The sequence below is a fragment of the Protopterus annectens genome, chromosome 12.part0, assembly GCF_019279795.1.
Source record: "Protopterus annectens isolate FY-2018-M chromosome 12.part0, PAN1.0, whole genome shotgun sequence".
In the NCBI taxonomy this organism is placed as follows: domain Eukaryota; kingdom Metazoa; phylum Chordata; order Ceratodontiformes; family Protopteridae; genus Protopterus; species Protopterus annectens.
Window position 1 is genome coordinate 549,266,717 of NC_056746.1, and position 19,966 is coordinate 549,286,682.

Here is a 19,966-nt window from a genome sequence, read left to right on the forward strand (position 1 = left end):
ACTATGTTTTCAATATTTTAGTCTTGAGATACTGAAATTTGAGATTTCAGTATTTTGAGATAGTGATGTGCACCTATATATATATATATATATATATATATATATATATATATATATATATATATATATAAAGGACTTGCACCCATTTTCTTTTTCTTAGGGAAAAAAAAGATAGGGAAGCATTAGGGAAGAATGTAATTTAAAGGTAGAGGGATAGAAAGAGGGCAAATAAGTGGAAGCAGGGGCACAGACAAAAACATAAAGCACAGACAAAGACCAACTAGCAGGTGTTGACATGTGTTGGGAGGCTAACAGTGGAATATAGACATGCAGAAAGTGGAAGAACATTGGTGATGGAGAGGATTGAACAACAAACATGGGAGGAAGGTGACGCACAAGGAAGGGGAACACCATGATGGTGAATTGGGTTGGTATAACACTAGTATTTGCATTTTGCCTGAACTGGACCTAGTGAGATGTCAGTCACTTCCCCAATCACTATCCACACCAGACCTCACCGATGATGGTAAAGTTAGAGCCAGTCAATGGTACATCTCCTGAAGATGCATGAGTATCTTCTCTAGGTGACCAGTCTTGGTTTCCAAATACTAGTTCACCAACTCTGCTGCCACGTCTGCCAACTCCCATAGGGTGACAAACTTTGAAACCCTGACAGTTCCACTTGTGGGATCAATAACAGTTCCCTCCTGTAAGTGACCTTCAGTGGCCAGGGGTGGGGCAAATAATGGGGTGAGAAGCTTGTGCCAGGTGATGTACTGGAGGAAGAAGACGGGATATCATAGCAGTGTTGGAGCCTCTGCCATTCCATTGGCACAGCTATGGTAGAAAAATGGTAACATAAATGGATAGAAATAAAACAAGAAAGAACAAAGAAAATATTACAATGAAAGACACTGACAAACAGAAGGAAAGGGTGAAGGGTGAGAACAAACATTAGTATCACTTGTGTCACAGATGATCACTCAGATTGCTACGTAATGTTTTCCTACAGAAGCATCACCTATAATAATAAGGCACCTTAGTTCTACCTATATTACAGAAAAACACTGCTTGCCCTGGTGCCACAACCTGGATTGAGTATGACAGTGTAGATGCTGCATTGGCAGCATGGGACTATTGGATGACATGTATCTTGGCTGTTATGTGGAGCAGGGGTACTGTGGACCCTGGAAGAAATATGCTGATAGGCATGCTGTGTGGATGTACACATTATCAACACCTATGCAACCCAGCATGACTGTGATGACACTCTGCTATACCACTGGAATACAGGCAACTCTGCTAAACTGACAAAGCTAACAGTAGCTGCTGTGCTGACACTGTAATGTTATTTGCACAACAGAGTTACACCAGTTAAAGTATGGACAACAGAGATATGCACTGGATTGAGGCATGTGCAACATGCTGCCAAGAGGAGCTCCCCATCACCTGACACAGACACCAAACAAAATCTTTGCTCTTTGCAGTGCAAACCCCCACAGCTCATCTCAACATTAGGGTTTCCCCACACCATTACACACACTCAAACATGTTCACATCCATCACTCATAAGACTATCACCAACAAACCCAGGTGTACACTCTGTTAGGTAGTGTGCACAACTCAGGGATGTAAAAACCTCCCTACATGTCAGCCTCCAAATAACATGCACTGCAGTAAGAGAGAGGTGTCATTTCACTGCAAATTGCTATTGAGTGTAACCTATGAGCATGTGAGTTCTGCATGTGGGTGTGCACAGTAGTATGCATACATCTACAGGATTTGTCCTTCTGATTAAAAATGTCTACCTTACTGATTCAGTTATACCTATACAAACAATGGCAGCAGTCATTCCTAAATCTAAATATTACAATAAAATACTACATAACTTCCATTGATATATACAAAACTACAGCAGTGGTAATAGGTAAACTGCAGAACATTAGAAAACTAATACAACACTTGCACAGATAATCATATAAACTCTGACAGTGGCCACAGCTAAGTGGCAGTAATATTACAGAGTGCTGCATAATAAGACATGGAGTAAGACATATTCAGTCATTACCTACCTTTTTGTCTGGACAGCTTCTCTACTCTCCTGTGCAAAAGAAGGGAATTCTCCATGATCTCTGCCCGAGTTGCAAAAGAATAAAACAAACACAGAAAGCTAATGTCCACCAAGATCACAAATACATATAAGGTAAATAACATGGCAATGACATGATCCACAATGCATCTCATGGATGCCTAGCTCTGATATCTTCTTCCTGTTATTGTAAATGGTCAGGATAGTCCATTTGCAAGTTGATATAATGTTGCCAACAGTGATCAACAGAGCAGGATTTGCCAGAGGCATCAGCACTGCAATGGTAAGACAGTGCCAGCCATCAACTTTAAACTGGGGACATTCAAATGAATCTCCAGTAAGACACCCCTGGTGGTTTGTATGAAGCAGGAAAATAAAGATTTAACTTTCCTTAGGGCATCAACTGGGAGCCCAGTCAATATGTGTGGTCTTGAAAGCCATAGACATTCAACAGGTCTCGGTATAAAAAACTATAGTAGCCCTCTCATGGTCATAGGTTCATAGGTTCATAGGTTCATACTAGGCTATCTGCCCTAGGGCATTTATAAGCCTAGCCAGAGTATGTTTGGCTTTCGCCACCCATTTTAAATTAATTTTGCTATGCCCTTTTTCGAGGTTAGTATACTGTGCCTCTGTCTAACAGTGACACAGAAGTGATACCCGGGGTAAACCTATGATCTCCCATCCACTCATCAAGACTCCTCTTGAAGAGAATCAATGAGGGACTCTGCCTAACCTGGACTGTGATTTTATTCCATAGTGAAGGGAGCCCCTGGGTTATGAATCTGTCCCTCCAGCATGTCCTATTTATTTCAGTGCTGAGGTTCAAGTCTCTCTAGCGTGTAGCTCGATGGGATTTGGATTTTTTGAGGTGCAGCATGTCCCTTAATTCCGGGTTGGACATGGCCTTATACATCAGGCACAGGTCACCTCTGAGCAGGTAGTATGCCACTGAGTAGAGCTGGAGTTTCTTTAACCGGGCAGCATATGGCATCTGTTTCAGCCCTTTGATCCTCTTGGTGAGATACTTTTGGGGTCTTTCCAGTTGCTGCAGGTGTTTGGTAAGGTACATCCCAAAAGGGGCATTGTACTCAATTATGGGCCTGATGAGGGATGAGTAAAGAGGCACGATGACCTCCCCTAATCTAGATGTGAATCCCTTCATGATTAGGTGGGCTATATAAAATGTTTTTCTAACCACTTTGGCCATGTGGTTGTCAAATGAGAGATTGCTATCAACTTGGGTCCCCAGGTCCCTAATTACTTCTTCTGTACTTAATGGATTACCACCTATGTGGTAATTTGCGGGCACTTTGTTTTTGCCAAAGGGGATGACTATACACTTTTTGGCGTTTAGCTTGAGGCCATGGCTCTGGCACCAGTTGTCTGTTTCTATGAGGCCCTTTTGGAGGATGCTTGTGTCGGCTGGAGAGTCGATTATGGCGCCCAGTTTGCAGTCATCTGTGAACTTGGTCAGCCACAGTCCTTCCGTGTTGGCCTGTACCTCCAAGAAATATATAACAAACAAGAGAGGTCCCAGGGCTGAGCCTTGTGGGACGCCATTTGTAACTGGTTTGGAGTCTGACATGGCTCCAGCAATTCTAACCATGTGGGTTCTGTCCTTGAGCCAGTTTGCAACCCATCTAGTGACATAGGGGTTTATATTGAAGCTGGTGAGCTTATCTATAATGCCCGAGTGGGATATTGTATCGAAGGCTTTTGCGAGCTCCAGATAGGCTGTGTGGACCACCTTCCCTTCGTCAATGGCCTTGGTGACTGTTTCAAAGAAGTCAACCAGGTTTAAGAGGCATGATCTGCCATTAACAAAGCCGAACTGGGTAGGATCCAGTGTCTGTAGGTTCCCAATATCTTTATTTATGAGGTCCATGATGATCCTTTCCATAGCTTTGCAGACCAAGCTAGTCAGGCTTATGGCGCAATAGTTTCCAGGGTCCGTTGAGGCACCACCTTTGTGGAGAGGGACCACTGTTGCTGTACGCCACTCTTTGGGTACATATCCTGTAGTAAGGCTGAGATTGAACAGTAGTTTTATGTTTGGGTTTAGCTCTTCTTGGAGTTCATGTAGGACACAGCCTGGGACACTGTCTGGTCCCATTGATGCTGTGTTTTTTGCTTTGGAGAGGGCGGCTCCCACCTGAGCATCTGAGATGTCAGGGGGGCATCACTCTGCTGGGATAGATATTTGCCCTTTTGGTGGGGAGGGGAGACGTTTGCGCTGGACCTGTCAGCTAGGATGTTGGCAATGTCTGTGGGATCGGTGTATTTTTTTGTCATTTTGGACTAATTCTGAGCATATCTGGGAATTCCCACCCAGGTTCCTAACATAACTAAAGAAAGCCTTGTGATTATCCTTAGTGTCCTGTGCAATTTTTCTCTTGAAGCTGGCCTTTGACGATTTTATGAGTGCCCTTAGTTTTTTGCTAATACTGATCAGAGATGCCTTCCCTTTTTGGGATTTTGCTCTATCATGTAGTAGCTTCCTCCTTCTATTGTATAGTTTGTTTATGGCTGGGATCCACCAGACAGGTCATCTGCCTTTGGAGGATTGGGTCTTGGTTTTATTTGAGATTGCATGATCCATGCATTCCTGAAGGTGTTCATAGAATGCATTTATAAAGGATTCTGCGGTCTGGGCCATATTTTCCACAGGCCCGGGGGCTTTGAAGGATTCCACCTTGGTTTTGAGGAGTGTGAAATTTGCTTTAGAGAAGTTTTTTACTGTGGTTTTCTGGGCAGGGGGTGGGGTCGGGATGTGAATATCCAGTGAGATCAGTTTATGGTCTGATCTTACCAGTGAGGGATACACTTCTGGTCTGGAGCATAGAGTCCTCATGTTGGTGATGATCAGGTCCAGTATGTTTTCCCCTCTTGTGGGAGTGGTAACAAGTTGTTCCATAGCATTTGAGTTTATGAATTCTAGGAACCTTTGGGCAAGGGTGTTGGAGCTAGAGTAATGCTCCCAATCTATGTTTGGGTAGTTGAAGTCGCCCAATATAATGGTGTTCGGAGAGACCTTCATATTTTCCAGCGTTCTCAGGAAGGCCTAATGGGGTTCCTGGGTTTGGGAGGGTGGTCTGTAGCAGGCTATAAACTGGAAGGCAGTTTTACCCACTGTTAGTTGCACATGGATAGTCTCTGATGCTTCGTGCTTTGCCACCAACCTGGAGGTGTGGGTATCTTTGATGAATATCGATACTCCCCCTTCATTTGTGGTTCGGTCCAAGTTTTGGGGCCGAAAAGCATGGTATGAGGTATAACTTGGTAGTGCTGGGGTGCTCTCGGGAGTCCTGAACCAGGTTTCTGTTACTGCACAGATATCGATGTTCTCCATGCTAAGGAGAGTTTGAGCGTGCATCTTGAGGTTTAGACTTCTGGCGCTGAGTAGCATTACTCTTAGTTTCTTATCCCTTGTGATACCTATGGAGGTGGGTTTGTCTTTTCAGCCTTGCCTAAAAAAGGCACTATGGGGGTAGCGAGAGCCTTTGCCAATATCCGAAAGCCCAGGGGTGACAGGTGCAAGCCATCCCTAGCAAAGCATCGTGGCTTGTCGTGCATATCATCCCAAGCTGACAGGCATTGGATCCCCTTTGAATGACACCAATACTTAAGCCAATTGTTGAAATTGATCATCTTGTCTTCATATTGTGGCATCATTCTTGGTGAGGGTAAGATGCTACTCAAGGTCAGGGTCATACCAGCCTGGGCTACATGCTCAGAGAGCTCCTCTATGTCTCTTTTCATGTAGTCCAGGGAGGTACGTCTCAGGTCATTCACACCAGCATGGACAATGACTGAGTCATATTTGTACTTGCCTTGGAGTGACCTGAGTGCTTGTGTTATGTGGCGGATCCTAGCGCCAGACAGGCTGCTCACCATGACCTTCTCCTTGTTCAGCCTGGTGAGCAGGATGTCAGTGTGCCTGACGATAGAGTCACCTATTACAAGTGTATCAGGTGTGTTGTTTAGCCTTAAGGGCTGTGACTGTTCGGCACACTGGCTTTGTGAGATATGTGTTGCACGTGTTTTGTTTTGGGGTAGTGGTTGCTTGGGTGCCTGCTTTGGAGGTCTCTGCTGCTTAGGCAGATCTTTATTTAGAGCCTCCGAGTATGTTTTTATGTGATTATGTGTTTGGTTTGCTGTCGTAGTAGGTCTATGTGAGACTGGAATTGTAGTGAGTGTGGTTTCCTTCTCCTCCTGACTGGTTATGCCATTACTGAGTTGAGTGAGCTTAGCCTCCAGTTTGGCTATATGGTTGCATCTCTCACATGTGTTGGAATTTGTTGGGAGGAGGAGAGGGTTGTCTGTGTACATGAGGCAGTTGTAACACTCCCTCAAGATTCCCATATTCACCAGCTGGACCGGAGAGGAGATTGACAACTGACCTTTGGACATGCTAGAATAATATTAGGAATTCCTTTATAATTGAAAACAAGGGCCAATGGGGAGCGAGGGTGTAGTGCTTTTAATTTTTAGTGCTGACTTATAATTGCTTTAGTGAGCAAGTGCCAGGTAACAAGTGCAATGTGTTACAGGTAACTTAAATGCAAAAACGACAAACAGTAACTTTCTTTCAAGCGAAGCAAGGAAGTAAGTACAGTAAGCAATGCAGATATCACTAGGGATCCACAGAAGCGCTGAGAAGCCACGTTTTAGGTGGAATTAGCATTCCAGGGAAATAACAAGCATACAAACAAAGCTAGATTCAGCAGGCCTGGATCTGGTCTATGCTACAGCAAACAAGGTGTACCAATTTCAGTAAGATACAGTTCAAATATTCAGGCACTATAAACCTTTAACCAGAAATTCCCAGCTCAGAAGGGCAGAGTCCAGCCTCTCCTCCCACAAGAATGCAGACCACGAACCTTCTTAATGTAAAATAACTGGCCTGAAGCCCAAGTGCTTAAACCAGAGCTAATACACTTTAAGAATAACAGACACTGAGCTCTCAATCAGCAGTTCCCAACTTAGAAGGATGAAAGCTACCTGTCCTGCCACCACAGTGCATGCCACAAACCTTCCTAATGTAGAACAACTGGTCTGAAGCCCAAGTGCTGAATCCAAAAGACTTAGAATGATAGCTACACTTTAACCAAGGTACTACAAAGCAGTAATAAATACAACTGAATACTTTAAATAATGCCTGGATTAGTGCTCAAGTTATACAAACAAAGCTAGATTCAGCAGGCCTGGATCTAGTCTATGCTACAGCAAACAAGGTGTACCAATTTCAGTAAGAAGAAATTCAGATATGCATGCACTATAAGCCTTCAACCAGAAATTCCCAGCTCAGAAGGGCAGAGTCCAGCCTCTCCCCCCACAAGAGTGCAGACCACGAACCCTCTTAATGTAAAATAACTGGCCTGAAAGCCCAAGTGCTTAAACCGGAATTAATATACTTTTAGAATAACAGACACTGAGCCCTCAATCAGCAGTTCCCAACTTAGAAGGATGTAAGCTACCTGTTCTGCCACTACAGTGCAGACCACAAACCCTCTCAATGTAAAACAACTGGTCTGAAGCCCAAGTGTTTAAACTAAAAGGCTTAGAATGAGTTACACCAAGCAGTAATAAATACAATTGAGAACTTTTAAGATGATGCAAAAGCAAAATAAAGTAGGAAGAAACACAAGTACAGTAAAAGCAGAAGAATTTTTTTTTTTTTTTTGAAAAGTAGCAAAAGCAGTAGTAAATACAATTCTCATGCAGTGCCAGCTGGCACACTTGAATATGTAGCAATATTAGTCCACACACAGTTTGAAAAAATGTAATTAAATTAAAAAGGACTAAAAGCAAGTGCAGAAAGAGTTTATTAGGTAGAATGCGGTAAAGAGATGTCCTGGGGGAGTGTCTTAGATCAAATCTACAGTGGGGCAGGCACTGCAAAAGCCACCAAATTTAAACTACAACCAAGGAGGGGAGGTGGGGAAACAGTTTCAACACAGATGTAAGGAATGTGCAAATTATAAAAAATATATATACTGTTTTCTATATATTTGCAGAGCAGTAAGACACAGATATCAAGCAGACAATTTAGCTCTATAATACAGAATAACACAGAAAATATACTCAGCTCTATAAACTTGAAGATAGTTATGTAAGGCTGTCTCTCAAACTAAGGTTCCAGTTTGAATACAGGTTGTTAATTAAAAGGAGACACAGCACTAGCTAAATTATATCAGCTGAAAGACAAGGCAGGAAATGAGGGGGTGGGGGAACAGTTTCAACACAGATGTAAGGAATGTGCAAATTATAAAAAAATATATATACTGTTTTCTATATATTTGCAGTGCAGTAAGACACAGATATCAAGCAGACAATTTAGCTCTATAATACAGAATAACACAGAAAATATACTCAGCTCTATAAACTTGAAGATAGTTCTGTAAGGCTGTCTCTCAAACTAAGGTTCCAGTTTGAATACAGGTTGTTAATTAAAAGGAGACACAGCACTAGCTAAATTATATCAGCTGAAAGACAAGGCAGGAAATGAGGGGGGTGGGGTAACAGTTTCAACACAGATGTAAGGAATGTGCAAATTATAAAAAATATATATACTGTTTTCTATATATTTGCAGAGCAGTAAGACACAGATATCAAGCAGACAATTTAGCTCTATAATACAGAATAACAGAAAATATACTCAGCTCTATAAACTTGAAGATAGTTCTGTAAGGCTGTCTCTCAAACTAAGGTTCCAGTTTGAATACAGGTTGGTAATTAAAAGGAGACACAGCACTAGCTAAATTATATCAGCTGAAAGACAAGGCAGGAAATGAGGGTGGGGGTGGGGGAACAGTTTCAACACAGATGTAAGGAATGTGCAAATTATAAAAATATATATATACTGTTTTCTATATATTTGCAGAGCAGTAAGACACAGATATCAAGCAGACAATTTAGCTCTATAATACAGAATAACACAGAAAATATACTCAGCTCTATAAACTTGAAGATAGTTCTGTAAGGCTGTCTCTCAAACTAAGGTTCCAGTTTGAATACAGGTTGTTAATTAAAAGGAGACACAGCACTAGCTAAATTATATCAGATGAAAGACAAGGCAGGAAATGAGGGGGGGGGTTGGGAAACAATTTCAACACAGATGTAAGGAATGTGCAAATTATAAAAATATATATATACTGTTTTCTATATATTTGCATGTTCATTGGTGGTGTCAGGATGTAGCATTAAACATTGGGCAGCTAAGGATGCATGACCATTTGTGATACCATCATTGCCTAATGTGGAAAAAGTTGGCATAGCATAATGGTTTTACAGTATGAATGCTGGTTTGGAAATAGTGTACAATCATCATTGTCCCTAACTGTGTTTGCAGTTTTAATCTGCAGCATCTGTACAGGGCATGGAAGTCTGATATATTTTTGAACATCCCTGCAGGGATCTTTTATTCATCCATACTTGTTCAATGCACTTTGCAGGTGCTCATACGAGCTAGCATGACACTGGCCAGTTGCAGAAAGTAATAAACATGTGATTAGAGAATATTCATTTGTATAAACTTCATTAACAGAAAGTTTTAAAGTTATGAAATAAAAGCATCTGGACTTTCCACAGGCTTCATTGTGTTATGAAAGATTGCTAAAGAGCTAAAAGGCAAGCAGTTTTCCTCAGCTGTTTTGTAGGATTTCTGCGAGTAGCATGTATTTCTGAAAAGAAGGTTACGCAGGAGTAGTATTTTGATCAATTTGAACTGCTGTAGTCATTTGGCACTTCACAATACCCATGTCAGAGTACAACTGCATCATTTGTTTATGTTGCTGGATTTCAGTGACAGTAGTGCTGCCACTGTGGTGAGAAGTGTTACTCAGAGTGAGGCCCTATTGCCACAGCAGAGCACATTGTAGGGCAACTGATGTTGTAGGGTACAATCCACATAAGGTATGGCCATTCATTGTTGTTAAAGTGCATTTCTACCTCTGGTCCAGGGAATGAGTGTCCAGTATTATGCCCACTGATATGATAGTACTTGGAGATATTGTACTGGGTAATAATTACAACAAAGTTGCTACAGTACAGCTTGAGTTATGCGGAGGATGAATCATGTTGTGTGTTGATTAGTCAGTAGGAATTGAATAACTACTACTTGCCTTTATCTTAGGATTATTGTGGAAGCTGCAATGATTGCCACTTTGAGTTGTGTTTACTTGGGAGGTGTTGGTAGGAAACAGATACTACATTGCAAATAAGTGCACACATTGAGTGTTTATAGGTTCATATATTCATAAGTAAGTACTAGCTTAGCTGTTCTTGTGGTTCATTTTAAGCTAAGTGAATTTCCCTTTTTGGGCTACAAATAACCTATCCCATTTAGACAGTCCTTCCTTGAAAGGACCGAGAATGTGCAGTCAAAGTAGATATCTATCTCTACTCCTATTCTGGCTGCACTGACCGATCCAGCACCAGATAATACACTGTACAGGCTGCATAAGAACTATCACTGTCCAGTAACTATCAACACAGCCTGAAGTCCATCCTTGAAAGGACTGAGATTGTGCAGTCAAAGTAGATATGTATATGTAATCCAGTAAAGTTAACATAAGCTAAGACTGACAGCTTGTAGAATCAGACTATAAGGACAGCTGAATGTCCATGTACCCTCACTTGAAGTAGGTAGCTATATTGGTGCATACTCTGTAATAGAGGTTATAGCTCCATGAAACTGCCAAAAACAACAACAACAACAACAATACCACTGGTATATACTACAGCCCATAATAATGGGCAATCAGTTTAACAGGTTTTTGTATAGTTCAAAATAATGTCCAATACCTAGCTTGTGATCCCCCCACACTGAAAGAGGAAAAAACTATTTGTTTTGCTTTCATTTTCAGACTATTCCCTCCTCCTTTTCTTACTTTATTACAGTATTTTGCAGCTAACTCTCTAAATACTTAAACACACATGTTAATCTCTGGTTATTCTTCCTGGGATTGTGCATTGCTCCCTGTAATACCCCCCCCCTTTTCAGATTTTTACACTGTTCAACTTATACAGGTAATTATGTCTGGAAACCTTGTTACCTTTTGCAATAGCCAAAACTTGCTGATAGTTTTTCTCAATACTGTTACTTTGGTAGGGCCCTGTTCCATTTGCCCTCACTATACTCAGGCTCACTCCACTCCTCTACCCTACCCCCAATTCCCATCCACCCACTCCTACTCTACATTTAAAATATCTCAACCCCACCCTTACACTTCTTCCACCCTATCTCTGCATCGAAAGCATGAGAACGTAACCCAGTCACAGTTGCCATACAATTAGCATCTCTGATTCAGTTACTTTCCCCATTTTGTCCTTTTAGAATTTATGTTGCTTTAAATATAACTACTCTTGTCCAGTAACTTGCTACAGTGCAAACTAATATTTTCAGCAAAATCTAACTTACATATTATACAAAATTACGCAAACTCAGACCCTACAAGGGTACTTCCTCAGCATATTAGGTATCTATACCTTTCAAATAAATATAATTAATAGTCCGACATATCCACACTCACTACACTAACAGTTACTAAGTCTATCATTCACCATAGTACCCATACTGTAATAGCAAACCGTTCCTTTACAATTACAGGTATCTTAAATCTAAGAACATCATCATATATGAAATCCAATAAAACTAAGGCATACTTGCATTTGGCTACATGCTTTCCATCATACAATTTCGACCCAAAAAATCAGAGTAGACATTCACCCAAATACTGGCCCTACATGACAGCAAAAAAACCCAGACTAGCAGCACAGTATTAAAGGAGCCATTCTCCTTTCCTCTTCCATCCCCCAATTCCACCCTTTTCTTCCCAAATATGAATCTTAGAAGCATATGCAATAAAATCCAGAATATACATGCTTGTACTGCCACCTATTCCCCAGATATAATCATAACTACAGAAACATGGCTGAAAAAAGGCATAAATGACAATGAAATTATCCCACCTGGTTTCAGTGTAATTAGGCTTGACAAGAAAAATAAGTGAGCAGGCAGAATACTCATCATTTACAATAATTCCCTAAACATTACCGCATATGCACAGGAGATACCACAGTTTAATAATGTAGAGCTATTTATATCACAACTCAAAATCAGTACTAAGAAAACATTTTGTTTATCAGACATATATATATCCCGTTGGGTAAAAGCATTATCACTGTGGAAAATATCCTATACTGGATATCCTACCATATACATCATGAAATAATAATACTAGGAGACCAAAACATCGACTGCCAGCTAATTAATAGCAGCATCCCAGAATCTGTTCTAAGGCTGATTGTCTACTAGTACTTTTGTGGACTCTAGTAACTGATATAATTAATTGTGTGAAGCCATACAGGTTACTAGAGTCCACAAAAGTACTAGTAGACAATCAGCCTTAGAGTAGATTCTGGTTAATAGACCCAAAAAATTAGGGCATCCAGTAGCCTTTCAGACAGCCTATGTGGCCATCAACCAACTTACACTCTCAGAAGTTGCAACATCTAAGATAAACATATAATTTACAACCAAGATCATAACTCAAAAAGCTGTGACAAAAACACTTTTATCAAATCCTTAAGAGAATATAATTGGGAAATACTAAAATCTATGCTCTTATACTCTGCTGTCATACTTCAATGAGTTATTCCTAAAAATTCTCAACAACCTTGCCCTAGTACATGCTAAAAGGATCAAATCTACTCCTGCACCATGGCTAACAAAAATAAACTAAGAACTTAATGCTACAGCATGGCAAAGCTTAGAAAGAGTGTCTCAAAAATACAGTACAAAATACATTTCAACTTTTCAGGCAACTAAGGAATAGGACAAAAACACCAAATAAAACATGACAAGCATACATATAACATCCTCCAAAGTAATATAAAAACAACCAAAAACTCTTCTGGGCATCCATAAACAAACTTTTACACCCAGGCCAAATGACCTCCTCACCATTACTTCCAACAATAATACTGATTCAGTTCCCACACAGTTTAACAACTATTTTATACAGACTATATTGTCCCTCACAAACATTAACACTAATACTCCCACTGCCCTCTCAGTACCATCAGCCTCTGTAAATATCTTTGGGTATTTGACTTCAGCCCAGTACCTAACTCCACCATCAAAAACTCCTTCATAAGCTAAAATCAACCACCATAGCTGCTGACCAACTCCCCTCAGACTACTTCAAAATGGCTGCAGATGTAAATGCTTTTCCAGTCTTATATTGATAAGTGAATCTATACCCAAAAAATATGCTCCTTCCATCTGGAAAAAATCCATTATTACGCCTTTACTCAAAGGTGGCATATCTACAGAATTTAATAACTACAGGCCCATAGCAATCCTCTTCCTATCAACAATACTTGAAAATGTATTCTGCTCAGCATCTACATCACCTAAATTCAAATAATTTGCTCTTGGAATCACATGGTTACAGATCCCAGCACAGCACAGCCACTGCCCTCTTTCACTTCCCTACCACTATAAACCAGCATCAGACCAATGGTAACCCAGTATAACCTGTGTTCCTAGACTTATCCAAAGCTTTCGATGCTCTATCACACCAACATTTACTTGCTGAACTCTCTTCTATAGATCTCTTTCTATCCTCCCTTAAATTGTTCCTTAGTTATCTGTCTGGAAGGCAACAAGCAGTCAAATGGCAACAGGACCTCTCTTCCTCTTTTCCAGTTAGCATAGGTGTCTCTCATGGCTATGCACCAGGACCCTTTCTTTTTAATATTTTTATAAACAAGCTTCACACTGCCATACACCAAGCAAATATAGTACAATAAACACATGATTCAGCTTTAAAATGTACAACCCCACAATATCCAGACTACAAGAAATCAATCAAATTTCTTTCTCTTCAATCAAAACCTGGCTGAAAAATAAAAACATACTCCTTAATCCTAATAAAACAAAACTGATGCTCTTCACCCAAAACATTATCTCCATCAAAAACAATCTTTTTTGATTACATCTGCAAATAATACTAAAACAGAGGTAGTACTACAGATTAAATTACTGGTCATTGTAATATATGACAGTTTTAAATTTGATCAACATATTCTTCAAACAATTAAAAAGACCCACCAGAAACTTGGCTTCTTTTATCAGACAAAACAGTATCTTTCAGACCCTGCAAGAAAAACCCTAGCCTCATCTGATTTGTTTCCAGTGCTCTTATATACCTCACCTATCCTAACAAACCTAAGCTCTACACTAAAATCCAAACTAGCCTCCTGTTATAACAAAGCAGCAAAATTTGCGGTGATACTGAACATGCGCACCCCACCTTCTGGTTCATGCAGATGTGGGCACAGGGTGGGCTTAACTTCCATTTTCCTCAATGTAGTCTGATCTTGGAGTTGATAAATTTGATTTGCAGGGGGTGTGGGGATGGAATTATGGTGGCCTTTGCTACTGCACAGCTGGTGGGGTACGCATGTACAGCATTGCCAAATTTGCTGCCAACACTGTACACAGAGCTCATCACTGCCACGACTTAAAGCAGCTAAACTGAATAGAGCTTAACAACTACATAACGTACTCACAGCAAGTTATGGCATGCAAACTGGTATATTTTCCTGAACACTGCCCTACATTAAAAAAATGTATTATTGCCCTATACCCCACAAAGGACCTCTGTTCTGGTGATAAATTCTTACTAAGCAGTACTAAAGCAAATAATTCACTGGGGGTTCACTTTACTCTTGTTACATCACCAAACTCTGAAACACCATCCTTACACAAATAAAAATGATTAAAAAACTCCCAAGCTATAAAATTCTGCTGAAATAACATTTTACTCAATCCTGGTCATGCTCATGTTCATCGCCAGATTAAGAACTCTTGTGAAAGCATAATCTTCTCATTGCTTATCATTAACTTTTTACCTTTCTCTGCTTGAAACATTACACCCCTAACAACTTTCCCTCTTGCAATTGAATCAAAACATCCCAATTTACAAATGCCCTCTTAAACAACTCTTCTCATCTTACTCTTTTGCTAACTGCCACCATCCACCACTCTACCCCTCTCATACATCTTCTGTTTAACTAAGTTATAAAACTTCTATATGCATCAATTTGGAACAGGCAGCCTAAACAGAACCAGTGCTATACCATTTTCTCTCAGTAGCATGCTATTAGGTTCATAGGTTCATAAGATGATACCAGGCTATTGGCCCAGAAGACTTTATAAGCCTAGCCAAGAATTTTGCCCATGTTCCCTCAAAGTCAACACCTGTTTCTCCTGTCCAGCAGGAACACAAATGAGATCCCAGGGGTGTATTTTCTGTTTTCCAGCCAGTCGTCCAGGTTCCTCTTAAAGAGCTAAACAGGTACTCTGCTTGACATGGAGAGGAAGTCTATTCCACAGATGGGGGAGTCCTTGGAACACAAATCTATCCCACCAACAAGTTCTATTCATGTCACAGACCAGGTTAAGGCCTTGCATGTGGGTTGCATGAGTGGAGTTTGACTTATGGATATGCAGCAACTCCATCAAGGCTGGGTCTGAGATAGCCTTGTATGCAAGACACACATCACCTCTGAGCAGTCTGTATAAAACTGAGTAGAGGGACAGAGCTTTTAGCCTATCTGTATAGGATAGATGTTTGAGACCCTGGATTTTCCTGGTCAGGAACGTCTGTGGTCTCTCCAGCTGCTGCATGTGCTTGGCAAAGTACATGCCGAAGGGGGAATTGTACTTGATAATGGGTCTGATAAGGGAGGAGTACAGGGATGTTATGACCTCCTTGTTCTTGGATGAAATACCCTTATTTATGAAGTGGGCCATTTAGAAAGCCTTCCATACAAAAGAGGCAACATGGTGGTCAAAAGTCAGGTTGCTATCAACCTGGGTGCCCAAGTCCCGAATGACTGATTGCATGCTTAGTACATTATTATTAATGTGATAATTAGTGGGATACCATTTTCCCCCAAAGGAGATAATCATGCATTTTTTTGGCATTCGGTTTGAGGCCATGCTTCTGGCTCCAGTCATTAGTTTGTGTAAGGGCTTCTTGGAGGATGTTCACATTACTAGGGGAATTTAAGACAGCACCCAGCTTGCAGTCATCTGCAAACTTGGTCAGCCGCAGACCATTGGTTTTGGCTTGCACCTCAGAAAAGTACATCCCAAACAGTAGAGGCCCCAAGACTGATCCTTGGGGTACACCGCTCATTAAAGGTCTACTACTAGAAGTGGCTTCCCCTACTATGACTGAGTGGGTTCTATCAGTGAGGCAGTTAACTACCCATCTGTTAACATATGGGTTGATGCCTAGCTGGGAGAGTTTATCTATTATGCTCGAGTGGAGAATAGTGTCGAAGGCTTTGACTAGATTAAAGTATGTGGTGTACACCATCTTCCCCACATCCATGGCTTTGGTGACTGTTTTGAAGAAGTCAACCACATTTAACAGGCATGATCTCCCTTTGACAAAACCAAACTGTGTGGGGTCAAGTGTTTGGAGGTTACCAATATCCTTGTTTATAAGGTCCATGATAATGTGTTCCATGGCCTTGCAGATCAGGCTAGTTAGGCTGATGGGCCTATAATTTTCTGGATCAGTGGATGCTCCACCTTTGTGCAGAGGGATGACAGTGACTGTCCTCCATTCAGCTGTGATGAATTTGGTAATCAGGCTTTGGTTGAATAGGGTGCCTAATGGAGCTGAGAGCTCATGCCTGAGTTCATGTAGGATACAGCCAGGGATGTTATCTGGTCCCATAGAGACTGTATTTTTTACCTTTGAAAATGTATTAAAGACCTGCTCACTGGTGATGAGGGGAGGGGGGCAGATGATGGGTATGTCCTGGTTTACTGATGGGTGGGACAGGGGGATAAAGTTTTCACTGAACCTGTCTGCCAGCAGGTTGGCTCTATATATGGCATTTGTGTATGTGGTGTTATTGACCACCAGTTTAGAGCAGATTTGGGTGTTACCTTGAGACTGCGGACATATGTGAAGAAGGCCATATAATTGTCCTTATTGGATGTGGCCAACTTGGACTCAAAGTTAGCCTTAGAGGATTTCATCAGTGACCTTATTTGATTGTTCAAACAAAGGAAAGATTGCTTCCAATTTGGCCCCTGCTTCTTCTTGGTCCTGGACAGCAATTTTTTCCTTTATTATGGAGTCTGTTTATTACTGCTGTCCTCCAGACAAGTTTACTCTTCCTTGAGGAAGATGATTTGGTCCTGTCAGGTACTGCTGAGTCCATACAGCTATGCAGGTGCTCATGTAGTTTTTTTGGTGTAGGCTTGGACATTAGTGCTAGTTCCAACTGAAGGGATGGTGGCTGTGACGCTACTTATACCTGCTCTGAGGAGATTATAGTCAGCTTTGAGAAGATTTTTGTTTGACCCTGACAAGGGGGGGGGGGGGTCAGGGGAGATGGTGACTTCAAAAGTGATCGCCTTATGATTTGATATTAGAAAAGAGAATGACACTGTGGGGGTGCTACAGTGGCTACTCATGTTGGCTAGGACCAGTTCCAGGATATTTTCACCTCTTGTAGGGGTGTTGACTACCTGATCCAATGCATTGGCACTGGCAAAGTCGAGAACTCTCTGGGCATTCATGTTTGGCCTAGAATAGGTCTTATCTCTATGGCTGGGTAGTTAAAGTCACCCAGGATCATGGTAGAGGGTTGAATCTTGATGGATTCAAGTAAGTCCAGATAGTTGGAGTGGGCGTCCTGAGTCATGACTGGGGGTCTGTAGCTAGCTATGATTTAAATACGTGTTCAAATCATAGCTGTTCCTATAAAGTAATATCTTCTCTCCCCTCCTACATAATTTTATAAATTACTTTATTATATCTCTTGAACATTTTACAAACATGCAATACTAAAATCTTCCTTACTTCATAATTTTATAACTTACTTAACTTTAAACATATCTTGAACTACTTACAAACTTTTCTTTACTGAAATGTAAGAACACTAAACTTCTTTACAATAATGTTTTCTCTTCTGCAGTATCAATCTAGTTACTTCTGCAAGAATTTCACTTTCTGAAAACTGCTTGAAATTCACCTGTTGATATAAAAGTACTGTGGTGGAGCTTTTCTCCCCAAGCATTTGCTAAAAATGGGTTCTGCCCAGTCAGACTTTCCTGGCAACAAAGACCAATAAATAAATACATAAATACATTTGGTTATAGACTGGCCTTACCCATCTCATGGTCGATAATTATATATTATCCCCAATGAGAATAACTTGGATCATGCCATATATAATTTGAGGGGACCCATGCATGGGATAAAGCATTTAGGAGCTGCTTCTATCCATTAGTAGTAGAGGGGGCAGTCCTGGGGTACATTTTCTGTTTCCCATCCATAGATCTAAGTTGAGTTTCAGTATGAACAGGGATGAACTTTGTTTTATGTGGCTGGAGAGTCTGTTCCACAGCAATGGTATCATCTGGGAGATACACCTATCCCTGCAAACCATTTGTTGATGTTACAGAAAGGCTTACTTCCCTAGACCAAGTACTTCTAATGAACATTTACTTGCTGGTGTGCAATAAATCCAACAGTAATGAGGTCAGTTAATAATAATAGCAATAATATTATTAATAATAATGATAATATAATAGTAATAATAATAATACTAATAATAATAATAATACTAATTATTATTATTATTATTATTATTATTATTATTATTATCATCATCATTATCCAGCAACCATCCAGGCTGTAACTGTTTCCAGGCTGTGCCTCTGCACTCTAAACCTCCAAACCAACATACATGTACTGTAGATGCCATGGCACAGTAAACCTCCAAACAGACATACATGTACTGCAGATGCTGTGGCATGCTAAACCTCCATACTAACATACATGTACCACAGATGCTGTGGCTCACTAAACCTCCATGCCAGCATACATGTACTATAGATGCTGTGGTACAGTTAACATCTATTCCAACCTACATGTACTGCAGATGCTGTGGCACAGTTAACATCTATTCCAACCTACATGTACTGCAGATGCTGTGGCACACTAAACCTCTATCCAAACTACATGTACTGCAGATAGTATGACACACTAAACCTGCATACTGATATACAGGTACTGCAGATGCTGTGGCAGACTAAGCCTCCATACCAACATACATGTACTGCAGATGCTGTGACACACTAAACCTTCATCTCAACCTACATTCACTGCAGATACTGTGGCAAAGTAAACCTCTATCCCAATGTAAAATTACTGTAGATGCTATGGCACACTGAGCCTCTATCCCGACCTACATGTATTGCAGATACTGTGGCACTTGAAACCTCCAAACCAACGTACATGTACTGCAGATATGGTGGCATGTGAAACCTTCAAACCAACATACATGTACTGCAGCTGCTATGACACACTAAACCTCCATCAAACTATACATGTACCACATACACTGTGGTACACTAAACGTCCATCCCAACCTACAAGTATTGCAGATACTGTGGAAGCATCTGAAGTATTACTAAAGTGGTGAGGGTTAGAACCTTACACTTACAGGAAGTCGCGGCTGTGTTAATTTATAAATCCCATACTATCCATCATGCAGACAATTGACTGGAAAAAGTAAGGAATCAATCTAGGGGATGTGTTCTGCATGGCCTATGTAATACTTAACATCATCAGTGCTGTAGTAGTATTTATTTATTTATTTGTATCTGTAGACTGGGAACATGTAACGTGGTTGGAAACTTGTGTTCAGCAAAGGCCTGTGGTAATAGTGTGACAAGACACCAGATCCTGGCACAGTAATGCATCACCTGCAGTGCCCACTACAACAAACATTTCACAACACTGAAAACACCACCCTTCACTGGTCAGTCTG